The sequence below is a fragment of the Erithacus rubecula genome (assembly GCF_903797595.1).
Source record: "Erithacus rubecula genome assembly, chromosome: 3".
Lineage (NCBI taxonomy): Eukaryota > Metazoa > Chordata > Aves > Passeriformes > Muscicapidae > Erithacus > Erithacus rubecula.
In genome coordinates, this window is record NC_136689.1 from 51,140,367 (window position 1) to 51,153,796 (window position 13,430).

The 13,430-nt window shown below is 42.3% G+C and overlaps 1 protein-coding gene across 4 annotated transcripts in view; it reads left to right on the forward strand.

The window, feature by feature from the left end:
- COA1 (cytochrome c oxidase assembly factor 1) overlaps nucleotides 1–13,430 on the forward strand; it is a 51,935-nt gene that overhangs the window by 7,112 nt on the left and 31,393 nt on the right. The window lies entirely within an intron of this gene.

Consider the following 13,430-nt stretch of genomic DNA (forward strand, 5'->3'; position numbering starts at 1 on the left):
AGGCCAAAATGCAAGATATCTCTTGAATTTTCCTTATGTGAAAGCATGTCCTCTCAAATTCATTCTCAGATGTAATTTTGGTAAATCAAGTCCATAGAGAAGACAGGGGAAGAATTTGACACTTAAGCTCCAGCCCTGCCTTCATTAGGAACAGGTGTTCCTAAACTTTTGGTGTCCTATGTTTGCATTTGTGCAGGTAGCAAAGGACTTCCTAGATGCTACAGGCTTCCTTTTCCCAGACACATTTAGTCTTTGCACTGGAAATCATGTTTAGGCAGATTTTGAGGGCTTCATAAATTTGTCCAGGCTTTCTGGATATGTGGTGGCTGTAGAGAGCAGATACTCCTGAAATGGTTGCTGCATGCCTGGGAACTCTGGATGTCAGCACTGTGAGCACAGGTAGCAGTCACAGAACATGAACTTCTCCCCTCACAGGAGCAGCTGTGTGTGTGTGCTGTGCTGTCCAGCCATGCATATGAAGTGCAACACATCAGAAACATCAGACTTGATGTAGACATGGCTGTGCAGTCAGGCCCATGCTTTCATGGGGGAGTTACATAGTTATTTGCATATAGATTATGCGTCCCCCGTTCCTGTGTGTTGTAGCTGCTGCATGGGTAGTTTATTCTACCCATGAAATCCTCTTCAGACCTATGGGATTTCTACCACTCTAGTTTGCACCCTGATATACACAACATCTCAAAGGACAGGACCCTTACTTACTGTTTTTACTTGTCCTGTCAGTTCCCCCTTCCCTTCTAGTAACAAGTCCTTGCAATAAGACAGTTCTTCCATGAGACACACTCAGACAATTTCAGCTTGCACAAAAGAGAGATGTGGCAGTCCCCAGTCCTTTTTCCCTCCCCAGAAGTCCTTGGTTTTCTGCTGCTTACCATGCCCTTGTTGTGATGTGTTAGATCTCCCCATTAGCCATTTTGACCTATTAGCCTGGAAGAAAAACAGCAGAAAGCTGGGTAGCATTCTGTGGCGTAGTGAGGTAAATGGCTGACTAAATGACAGATATGAGGTAGAGGATCAGCAAATTTGCCGATGGTATCAAGCTGTGAGGTGTGGAGGGAAGTGATGACACTTGACAGGCTTGAGAGGTAAGCCTGTGTGAACCTCATGAAGTCCAGCAAGGCCAAGTGCAAGGTGTTGCAGATGGGTTGGGGCAATCCCAAGCACAAACAGGCTGGGCAGAAAATGGATTGAGAGCAGCCCTGGGGAGAAGGAGTTGGGGGTGTTGGTTGACGAGAAGTGTGACATTATCCAGCAATGAGTGCTTGCAGGCCAAAAATTCAGCCATTTCCTGAGCTACTTTCAAAGCAGTGTGGCCAGCACAGCCAGGGAGGAGTTTCTGCCCCTCTGCTCTGTTCTCATGAGACCCTATGTAAAATGCTTTGTCCAGCATAAGAAGGACATGGACCTGTTACAACAAATCCAGAGGAGGGCTACAAAGATGCTCAAAGGAATACCTCTCCTTTGATGACAGACTGAGAGAGTTGGGGATGTTCTGCCTGGAGAAGACTCCAGGGAGATCTTGGAGCAGCTTTACTGTACCTAAAGGGGACCTTTTCAAAGGAGAGAGACTTTTTACAAGGGCCTGTTATAATAGAGCAAGAGGGAATCCTTTTAAACTGAGAGTAGGTTTACATTAGATATTAGAGAGAAATTAATTACTGTGAGGATGTTAGAATATTGAAACAAGTTGTCCAGAGAGGTGCCCCATCCCTGAAAATATTCAAGCTTAGATTGGATGGGACTTGAGCGTCCTGATCTGTGGGTACATCGGGATGCTCCAGTGGCCTCCCTGGCCATGACAGGGAGTTTGGAACTAGGTGATCTTTGGAGTCCCTTCCAACCCAAATGATTTCTGTGATTCTATGATCAGGGGAGTACTGAGATGTTGCAAGTGCAGCTGGGAGGATAGCAAAGAGATTGAGAGACCTGACCTCTCACTTTTGCAAGTGACTTGTTAGATCAGCTTAGCTGCCTGTGAAGTGGTAATTTGATTTGTTTCCTTTACAGAGCAGAGGTTCTACATTACCTCTTTTTCTCTTCTCCCTGGAAATGTCATTCAGTCTGGAAAAAAATGGGTGGATTCAGTTTTTAATCACAGTGCCGCATTAGAATAATGTATTTGGAAGGGTTATCAAAGATTTTCTGCATTGCTTTCCTACAGGCATTTGCATATAAACTTTCTTCCATATATTTCTGTGGCCTCATACCAGTTGGGTTGTTTTTTATTGCTATTCATATGTTGGAGGCTAAAACCATTGCTATAATCATGTTCATAAACCTCTATGATTTTTAAGTATGTTTATTGTGATTCTATGCTATCCACAAAAATACTTCTAATCCATTATCTTGCTCTGTTGAATTAGTTTCAAAATTGTACCTAAAGCTAAAAACCTCCCATGTTGTGTGGAAACTGCTTTGAAAATAAGCAGAAATTTGAGAAACTTCTGTTGGCTATCTCAAAGAGTGTCAAGCACATCAAATATTTCTCGCACCCCCCTGAAAAATTAAGAAATAATATTTTTTTCCCCTACTTCCAGCTAGATTTGAACTGGAAGAGCATAAAATCACACATTATGAAATTCTGATTTTTCTTTCAGTATTGTTTGAGAAATGATGGAAGACTTCATTGCATTAATAAAGCAGTTTATGCAGTCGTCTGCCACAGTGATGGAGCTCAGAAGATCAAAAGAACAATCTCATCTGCTTGACACACCCAGTGTTGATTCATTAATGGCACACTTTTAGCATAGGTTGTAACTGTACACATTGCACAAAAAAGCAGTGCCATAAAGTCCCTGTCCCTAGGGAACAGAAGGAGCAGGAAAAAAAGTGGTTTATTAAAGCATTCTCAGCAGCTGAGAGCATCCCTAACACTGACATGTTTTACTGTGAACTTTGAAAGGGTGGGAAGAATAACTGCTTACCACCATCTTCATTTGATGGTATTGTTCAGAATAAGTCCCCCACTGGTAGAATAATCCCTGATTAGAGGCATTCTAGCTTTCAGAAGACATGCTCTCAAAGAATACACAGTGGGGGCACATTGTAGTATCAGTGCTCCATAAAATTGGTTTGGGGTTGCCCATCTCTTTTGGTGACAGAAAGTAGAGGTCCAGATATGTGTGTCTTATACCAAATATGACCCATTTTAAGTTATGAAGTAAAGGAGAGGTTGTCTTTCCCTGACAGAGACAAGATCCATTGGTTTTTCCTGATACCCTACAGAGACAAACTTAACTGAAAAGCAAAAAAGTCCATGGTGGGGGAGGAGGGGGGAAGGGGGGTTGGAAGCTAGACAAGCTTATGGTCCCTTCCAATGCAAACCATTCTATTATTCTATGATTTGCTTACTGGTTTTGCAATTTTAGAAAATAAATTTTCTCACCTCTAGTTTAGGAAAATCCCAGTTGTAATGAGGTTAACTGAGTGGATTCCAGATCACACTCATTCCTTGCATGGTAGCATTGACTTAATGGCAGAGCACCAGGAACAAATCTGGCCCTTTCTCTCTGTGAAAGTGAAAGTGTGTTAGGCAGGCGTTTCAGCACGCAGGGTAACGCGCCTTTGGATTGTACACAGCTAATCCTCTTTATACTTTGCTGACTGTAACCTGCTTAGTCTTACATGAAATGTATTCGTCGTCTTTTCCTGAGCCTGATCCAAAGCCTGTTGAAGTCAGTGGAAAGAGTCCAGATATTTTTTCAGTCATTTTGGAGCTGACTCTATATAAACAGCTGGTCTAGCACTGAGTCTTCTAGTTGAAAGACAAGGAAAATAAGCAGCACCAAACCACATTGGACTCAGTGCTGTATGAAATGTATAAATGAAAGTAATGTGAAGCTTGTAAAACTGGACTGGACAAAACACTCCAAAACATGCTGCAGGGAGCAGTCCAGTGCTAGCAGGGGAACACATTAGTTATTTAATGATTTCTTTTCCATAGCTTTTACTTTTCCACATAATTCTGTAATGTAACAGTACTTTTTTCTCCTTGGGCAAATAGCTGTCAGACAGCAGCACTGGAATGAGAACATATGTAGTGTTCACTTTTATCTTATATTACAAAAGAAGTATGAATACCTTGTGCTATTCCAAGTATAAAATTACAGGTGTCAAATCATTTGGTGCTTTAAATGCTATGCCAGAAAAGTAATCCAGTAAAAATAGCTATGTTCTGTCAAAGCTGAGCAGTAAGTATTGTTATTACAGTTTCTTGCATGGCTCCAGCAGTGTAAGATGGCAAAAACAAGTGTAAGACCAGCAAGAAACTTGCCTGGAATCACCCAGATCATAGAAAGACAGGAGGATGGAAACAAGATAAATCTAATGAACCAAAGTCTGATTTACAGTTCAGTTGAACTTTAAAAATGCTGTTAAACAAAAGCTGGGGCCGATTCTTACACAGAGATCTTCAAGAGTTAAATTAAAGAGTGATTTGTGCTTGGTTCTGGGTGAGTATGTGGTTGATCTTCTGCCCTAAGGAGTGTACTGTTTAAAAAGTAAAAGATTATTTAGCTGGAAATGTTGAATTTTGTAATCTCCACATTGCAGCTGGGAGTGCAAAACAGGGGTGAAGAAGTTTTGGCTGGGTTAAACAGTCAGGGTCTGAGTTGCATGTGGCAGAGAACCCCTAAGTCCTGTCAAGTGCTTTGGAAGCAAGGCTATCCATACCTAACTGTGGTATGGATGTGAAGTTGTGAATGAATGTATGTGGTGAAGTTTCGTGTGGACCTGAGGTAAAAATAGGAGATACGAGAACAGGTCATAGCAGACCTATGGCCACTTTCTCCTCAAAAGATCATGAAGAGCCACACACACTTTATGCAGCTTCTTGAATTTAGGTTAAATACTTTTGTTGTCCATTCTGCAAAATCCTGGACAGAAGAAAATTTAAATAGGAGATTTTGTCTACTAGGGGGCAGAAGAATCACTGCATTTAATACTCTTTTTCAGGTCTTCAGAGCTACAGTGAAACTTGGACAGAGACAGCCTGATTTGCTAAATTGGGAACATGCTGCTTCAGTCAGTATGGATGTTAGGAAGCTAATTAAAGGACATAGCAGCTGACAACTGAATCTTTAATCCCTGTCAAATCCCTTAAGTTTATGACTAGTGTGAAGTAGTTCATATAGAAAAGAAATTTTTACTCCTGATTTTTTTCTACTGAATTCATGTGTTTCCAGATGAGATACATTTATTTTCATGGCAATAATCATAACACATTGTACTTAATACTTTCAGGATGAATTCTATCTGCTTTATAAATCACTCCCCAAATCCCAGCTCTCTTCCCCTACTTCTTGAAAACCATGGGAGTCATATTCATTGTCCACATTGGTATTTTAAGTAAGTGGCATGAAGGGTGTGTCAGGCTGCATAGTATGCTGCTGAACAGCAGACTAAATCCTGCTGCTTAGAGGCTGCAGTTGTGCTGAAAGGTCAGAAACACCAAGGTCATGCAGTGCACCAAAACTTGCCTGTCCTGATATGGTGAGGAGCAGTCACACGTGTTGATTTACAAATACTTTGGTTCCTTTTTTTTTTTTCTTTGCAAACCACATGCTCTTGCTGAATGTAAATATCTCATGCTGCAATGATTAAGGCCATTTTAGTTTCGTTTCCATTAATCTATGAAAAGATTGTGCAAAACCCAGAATCGGCTATGAAGGATAAATTGTGGGGTTTTTTTTAATTTCTGAAAAAAAGAACTCAGCAGTAGGTTGTCAGTGCATCAAAGGACGCATCCAGTGTACCTCGGTATGCTGTAACGTGAGCTATTTGTTCAAAAGTTAGCTCTAGTTAACTAACATGACTATTCATTCTAAAATAAGCACTCAGGCAGTGCTTGCTCCCAGGCAAATACTTGTTCTGCTACAGTTCCTTCTCAGCTCAGCTGCCTCTGATCCCCTTTGCAAGTGCCGAAGTTGTTAGCCTTTGTAGTCATGAGAGTTAATTACCACTCATTTTGTTCTCTCTTCTGCATGGCCAAAAGCTTTTATGTCTTTTACATGATTTGGGAGTGGAAAGACTTGCCTGCACTAAGGGACTATTCCTTATGCAATATGTGATTAATAGTTGCCAAGAAGTGGTCTGCCACATGTGTGCTGGCAGGTTGGTGGCTGTGCAGCTGCACTGCTAATTGCACGGCTGGGCTGGGTGAGCACAGTGCATCTGATGGTGGAGATAGGCTCCAAGGCCCTGCAGGAGATGGAGGTTAGGTAAACTGGGCCACCTGGGCTGTGGTAGCTAGATGTGGCATCTGGGGACAGATGGGAAGCATCTGCTGGGCTTGAAGCCTGGACATGTGGAGAGAACACCTAGGAGTTGTGATAGGGGGTAGTGAGTCAGAAGCAGAGAGGGAGAAGTTGATAGCAGGCTAAAGCAATGTAGCAATCAGCTGTGTGCACAGCATAGCCCTTTGCTGTTGGGCTGGACTCCCTTAGTTTTGGGAGTGTTTGTGTAGGAAAGGAGCATGTATTGTTTAGCTTTCATATCAGTCCTAAAACTAGGTTTATCTCCCAGCTCAAAAGCATTGTCCCCACAGAAGTGGATATTCTAAACAGTGCTCTTTATAGGTTGTGGCCTGCAGTAGCAGGAAGCTCAGAGAGACTGCATGATTTCAGTATGTCTAAGCTCTGGAGTTTCTTCCTTGAATTATGTTTTTCCTTTTCAGCTAAATAAACCGTAGCAAAAAGCCTTTCACTATGTGCTAAGATATTCTCAAGTGCCCTTGTTTCCAAGGGTGACTTTACTGGGGGCAGCAATGCAGTCTCAGAACAGAGCTCTTACGTGTCCCAGTTACAGAATTACTTCCTGTGCTGCTGACAGCTTGATTTGTGAAAGAAAAAAGAATAGCAAAACAAAACTCAACCTACAGCCCGTCCAAGAGAAAAACACAGACTTGCTGTGCTTTAGAGAAAGTGTCAAACACAAACATTTCAAAGGAGGAAAGGTTCTAGTCTTCATGTACATGATAAAAATCCTTTTAGAAGGATAAGTCACATAACTGTAACTATTTTTATGCTTTAAAAGTTTCCTGTTTAAAACCTAAGGGATAAAGTCTGTGCAGCTAGCTGGAGGCCAGTTTTAACCTTGGACCATTGAAATCTGTTGACCTGTGGTTTGCTACAGAGCTGGCCATTGTTGTTTTTTTCCTGCTTTGAAATAAGGGATATCTGGGAAACCTCTAGCACCACCATCCCCCAAAACAAAAAATCCACATCTGACAGTGTGCTAGACCTGCTTTACTTAGCTGGTAAGTGTTGCAAAGTAGCCAGATATTGAAAATGCTGCTAATAGAGCAGATGTCAGACTTATGAACTCATAATTATGCATTTATACTGGATCTGCTAGATACTAAGAAGACTTTAAGTGCATGTATAATTGCAGAGCTGTTTTGTTCTGGTTTGAGGCTATGCAGTAGTTATAGAAAAAGAAGACTGAATTGAAATGTTCTGCAATTGAGCAAGCAATTTTATTTCTAAAACAAAATCTCATGCACTACAGGACTCATGATTCATAAATCTGGTACAATGCAGAAGGAAGCTTTGTCTTGATTTGTAGCTTATAAAAATAGGATTTTGCTAATAAATATATTCTTCAGAATTACAGACCAGCAGATTCTTAAATGTGGAGGTCATGGCTTTGTCTTAACAGTAGCCTCCTATGATTACTGTGTACTGTATTTTTATGATAGGTGATACAGCTTCTTCCTGGCCACTTAGTTATGTCACCATTAAATGGAGAAAAGGAATTGGGATGACCTTGTCTGATGGGAGTAAGGCAAACAACAAAGTACTGCCATTGATGAAACAAACTTGCTTTTAGCACATTCTCTAGCTAGTCTGAGTCATCAATCATCAATTAAGTTTGTTCTCTTCTTCCTCCTCCATCTTTCCCTGAGCTGCATTATTAAAGCAGTGCTCTGACTGGAATCAGGAATGCATTATCTGGGAGTGGTCCTGAGAGCAGTCAGGGTTGGGGACTGTGGATAGAGACTAAGCCAAGGCATGGAGAGACAAGCAGAGCCCAGTTTGCAAGAGCTGCTTGAGTCAAGTGCTGTCTCTTAAAGATAGCTCTGGAAGGACGTATCCAACCATGGATACCATGCAAGCCATGCATTAGTCCTGTAACTTCCTTGGTGCCTGTTCCCTGCACTGCCTGTTCTACCTCTCAAGCCTGGAGTTGCCCCTAATGCAGGCCTTGGTCTCAGACTTGCTATTTCTTTCCCCGTCATTGCCACATCCTTAGATGTTCAGTTTCTCTCAGTGCACATTATTTCCTAAAGTCAGCCAAATACACAGTTTTGAGGATGCTCTTCTACCATGTGTTGAGCTCAGAAATCTCCCTTCACCAATTTAATTATCTTATAAGAACATATCAGAAACATTTTATTCTCTTAACATGTCTGTATAAACATACTTATTCATCTGTGTATCTGTGTGTATCACATTATTAACAGTGAGCATTAAGTGTAAGCATCAGGGATGAAATGGACTGTAAAATTTCCATGCCATCTGCCCAAAAAGCACACTGGCTTCAAAAGAATGCTCAGATGTTTATAAAAGCTAGACTGAATGATGATGATGATGAGGATGATGATGATGATGGTGTCTCTATGTGAGGGAAAACACTCATTTCTCAACTGGCAAACGCTTTTGAAAACTCTGAAATATTTGCTATGTGATATGCTGTCTTCAGATTTTGATTCCAGTTTTCTGCTCTGTTAGAACAGCATGCTGATTGATCAAAACAAAGTTAGAGATATGACAAAATGTTTTGATATCTTATCCTAACTCAAGAGAGGGTTTCTCACCTCTCTGTGGGAGAGAGCTGGTTGGCAGCCTGGGCTGAGGCTTCAGCAGCCCCAGTTTTTGTGACAGTAGCTTTGTCATTGGTTTTGTCCTTCCACAGAACCAGGGGCTGAAAGCAGAACCAGGGGTGGCATTAAGGTGCCAAATCTGTAAATTGAAAAATACAAATTCAGTTATACTATTGCTCATGCTATTAGCCAAGTTCAGCCAATTGCATTTATGTTGAGCAACCCCCAGAGCTTGCTGGAACCAGTGGGAGTATTGCCATCAGCTTCCATGAGGAGTAGGTTTTTGCTTATTGTTTAAATTAACCATATCTTTATGGGAGCTTATGGGAGCAAATGCAAAGGTCTTGAATTGAAGAAGCCAGTAAGCAGCTTTATGCATTTACTTTGTTATACAGGTAAAAGCTGAGGCAGCAAAACCCATCTGCTAAGCCTTCAACACATCTCTATAAAATCTATGTTAGGGTAAGAGTATTCTTTATTTTATTTATGGTCTTGGCTGCCTGAATGAGTGCATCTGGAGCTCAGATGCCTGATGCCCTTATTGTAAATTAGTTAACTTGAAAAACTGCAAGCGCTGTCAGATCTTTGCTGTGGAAATGCCAGGCTCTGTAGTTGAGGTGCTTTTGTGTGTGCATATGTTTTTTTTTATGTGGAAAGGCTCTTGAACTTTATGCATAAACACTGTTCTCTGTCTCTCTCTTTTTTTTCCCCTCCCTCTTTTGTTACAGACTGTGGACTATCATTGAATATTCAGGGAAAGCTCCCTAGGGAGATTAGGGACATGGACAGATTTTAAACCAAACCCTAATGCATGGACAGGAAAGGACAAGCATTCTAGTGGGAATACTTGTGCAAATTCCCTGCTTTGGTGTCAAAATGCATTAAACAGCTGCTTGCATGCTTTTAAAATCAATACAGACCAGAAATTATAAAATTTATAAATAGAGATGGTGCTCAGTGAGAGTAGAAGTACTTCAGTGATACCTTTTGTTATGGATCATACAACAGTATGTATCAGTCCTAGAGAGAAGGACGTTTATAAATCCCTTTCTGCAGAGCTCCGAGTCCCAGACAGTGCTGAAAGTTACTTCAGGGAGGATTTGTCCATATCCTTCCGTGTCCTGGAGGGCTATGGGAACTGAGACTTAACAGTAGTAGGAATTAGATGCTTTGACATGAATAAACTTCTGTTATCATCAGTTACTGATTACACTGTTGTGGAAGATAGCTTATTGCTCTATTTAATAAATCTACATTAAAAGAAATTGAATTAAGCTCTTGTACAAACTATATGTAACAGTGCATATATTTGGAGCTGCTGTGCAGTAGCTAAACCCAGGTAGAGTCCAGCTGTAAAAACTGGAAACCTGAACGGGTCAGCATCTGAAACTGGGTTGCATAACAGCAACATGGTAACGTCAAAGCTGCAGCGTGGCTTTAATTGCCACACAGCTGGTATTTATCATATTGCTATGTGCGTGTTTAAGAATAAATGCAATTTTAAAAGTATTTAATTCTGAAATAAATACATTGCCTCATCATTGCTGCACATTTGCTTTATGGGTCCTTCAGCCTGACTCCACATTGCTGCTGAGCCCTGTCCTCTGAAATGGAAACCAGTGTCATTTGCAGCATAGGAGTGCAGCAGCATTTGTATAATACTTAGATCATTCAAGTTCCCATCACAGACCACATTTTATTATGTGTACATCTCATAAGGCCCATTGCTTCTAGTGCCACTGTCTCATGTTATAGTAATCCCTAAAACAGCTGCTACTAAGTTGAAACCCTTTATTTTACATGCTGCATGCATTTGACAACTTCAAAGTCCATTTTTCTTAAGTTGCTTCTTAGTTTGGGGTAAAAGAAGAGTCTTCAGTGTGGAGCCCTGCACTCTGCAGCCTGCAGCTTTTTGTTGCTGCCTGCGTCCTGACTCTACCCATAACTCTTCTTTTTGGCTTCATTTTGCTTTCTACTGGTTCAGACATTTTTTCCAACCTCACAGCTTTTTTTCTGGCCTACCACTCCTAATTGCACTCTTTAAACCATTCCTTGGAGACATCTCTGCACTAAGAGTTGTTCCCAAGCTCATTTTGCAAGCTGATTTTGAGGACTGAGTGTATGTATTCCATTTGCCATTTGGGAGGCAGTGGTCAAGTCCCACTCTGCAGCTATAAGAAATAGAAAGAACTGCAGCTGCTGTACATGGGAGATATAATTTTGGATTGTTTCAGAACGAGGTGGCCTCTCTAACCCTAGCCTTGCTCTGAGAAATGCCTGTGGTGTAGCCACATGCAACAGTTCGTGTTTTGGATGTTAAAGGGCACAGTTCTCTGTGACAGCACAACTGCTGTTGGCATAAATGGCAGGATTTCATATCTGCACTTGTACATGACCACTAAAGCTAATCAGCCACCAAGGCAAGTCAGACCCGTCTCCACAGGCTGGTTCTTCCTCAAATAAATACCCTATGAGCCCCTCAGGCAACACTTCTGGCATTAACCTTGGTGCCCTTACCCCTGCTTTTCATCCCTGAAATGCACAGGTGTCTCTTAAATGAGTCTTGTGTGTCCTTCTGCGAGGCCTGGCTGTTTCACAGAAATTCTTGAAGAAAACGAATACTTCCTTTTCCACAGGAGGCGGGATGCACTGTGCAGCCGGCTTGGATTCTGCTGCTGCTGCCCTGTCTGGGCTGCTCTCCCTGTTATGTGCTACATGATGGTGGATTCAAAGGGAGGTGGGGAGGAGCCCAAAAAGCTGAGCTAGGGAGTGAAATGAAGCCTCTCTGCGCAGTGTTGCCCCTGCGAAGGGCAAGGCGGATGAGGCGGGTGTCCAGGAGGTGGCAGCGGCAGCCCGAGCCCGCCCGCGGCTCTGGCTCCTGCAGCGCGCCCCGCTGCGAACACGCCGCTAATCCCGGCTCCTGAGAGCTCGGAACTGAGCCGCTGCTCTCACTGCCTGCCGCCAGGCCGCCCAGCCCACGGCTCACGGGCGTGGGGGTGACCAGTCATCGGTGTAACTGGCATTTTGGGACTTGGGATAAGCAGCTAAGTCCTGGCAGGAGCAGAAGCTCTAAGCTGCTGGATCTTTACCTCCTCATTACAAAATTAGTTTTACTATTGAAGTGAAGAAAAGCCTGTCTGGAGACACTGTGCAGGGTTGCTTTTTAAAAGGATATCTTGCAACAGAGGCGTTATTACACATGCTGGCAAGCATTTCTCAGGTGTCACAACTCCAAATACTGCAAGACAGTACTTTATTTTCTCTGTTTTGGGGAAAACTCTGTGAATGTGAAAGGTAGACCTGGAGCAGGAGTTCTGCACTGTGATCTGACACTTTCAGATGAAGCATGAGGTGAGGAGACACCTTGGTGCTGGAGGGGGCTCTCAGCTCAGCATCCCTAGGCAGGTGAAACTTCTGCTGCAAAGGACAATAGATAAGATTTTTGAGCATGCTTGCGGAGTCAGATGAGTTAGGCTTTTCTGCAAGAAAGATTCTGGCTATTAGGTTTCCTTTCTTGAGATGGAAGATAGCTTTCTTAATTTAGGCAGTGTTTTTCCAACCTCAGAAACCACAGAGTTCCATTGTAGAGATATCCTGCTCTTCATGTTGGCCATTCTATTCCCACTTTCCCTAACTAGTATCACTGCTCTTGGTTATAAAAGAACAATACTCAACATATTTTCTTTCCTCTTTTCTTCACCCTGTCTCACCTCAGCAGGAGCCCAAACCAGTCTCCTGTGCCTATCACTTGGAGCCAACTGCTGTGGTAAGAAGGAGAAGGCAGGCACCAGGCCAGCTACTGGTTGTGGTGCCTATGCCAGCCCTCATCTTCCAGCCACTGCCCTCTGTTCCCTCCGTGGCAGCCGTTCAGTCATGAGCCCATAGCAGCCAGGAGCAGATACTTGGGGGAAAGCAGTGGTCTGCTTACTGAACGTGTTGGTCACTATTGCAAAAAAACCCAACAAAACAATGCCCAAAGTATCCCCAAACTTCCAAAGCTTTCTTCTGTGCTGGTTCTTAGGCTACTGAAAACTATTAGTTTTCATCTAGTGGCATGAGATTGAAATGCTGTCTGGAATAAACTCCTCATATCTGGGCACAGTGTGCAACTGTGTGCCTTCACTTTAACAGTGTCCTGAAAGGACCCTTTTTCTTTAGAAGTATAAATTGAGTAGCTAGAAGTACAGGTAATCAGGTCCATTTAAAATTTAAAAAGGTTTCACCACTAGGGAGGAAATGTGTAGTTTGAAAATAAAGAGCAGAGGAGAAATTATGTCAAGTTTCACAGCTGACTTAGTGCTGGAACAGCTTGCTTTTTCCCAGGTGCTTATCTGCTCTTGATGGCTTTTGGCATTGTGCATATGCAGGAAGGCAGAATATGCAGCTGGACAAGAGGGCTGCATACAGAGAGAACATTTTTGACCTTGCAGCAGCTTCAGATGTTGCAGTTCCTTCTTATTTCTTCCCATGTTCTTTGTTTCTTATATAGTTTTCTTGCTTAACACAGTTTACTGGTTGGGACTCCTGGTTTGGTTTTTTGGGGGGTTGTTTTTCGTTTGTTTTGTTTTAAATCTATTTTGTCGGTTTA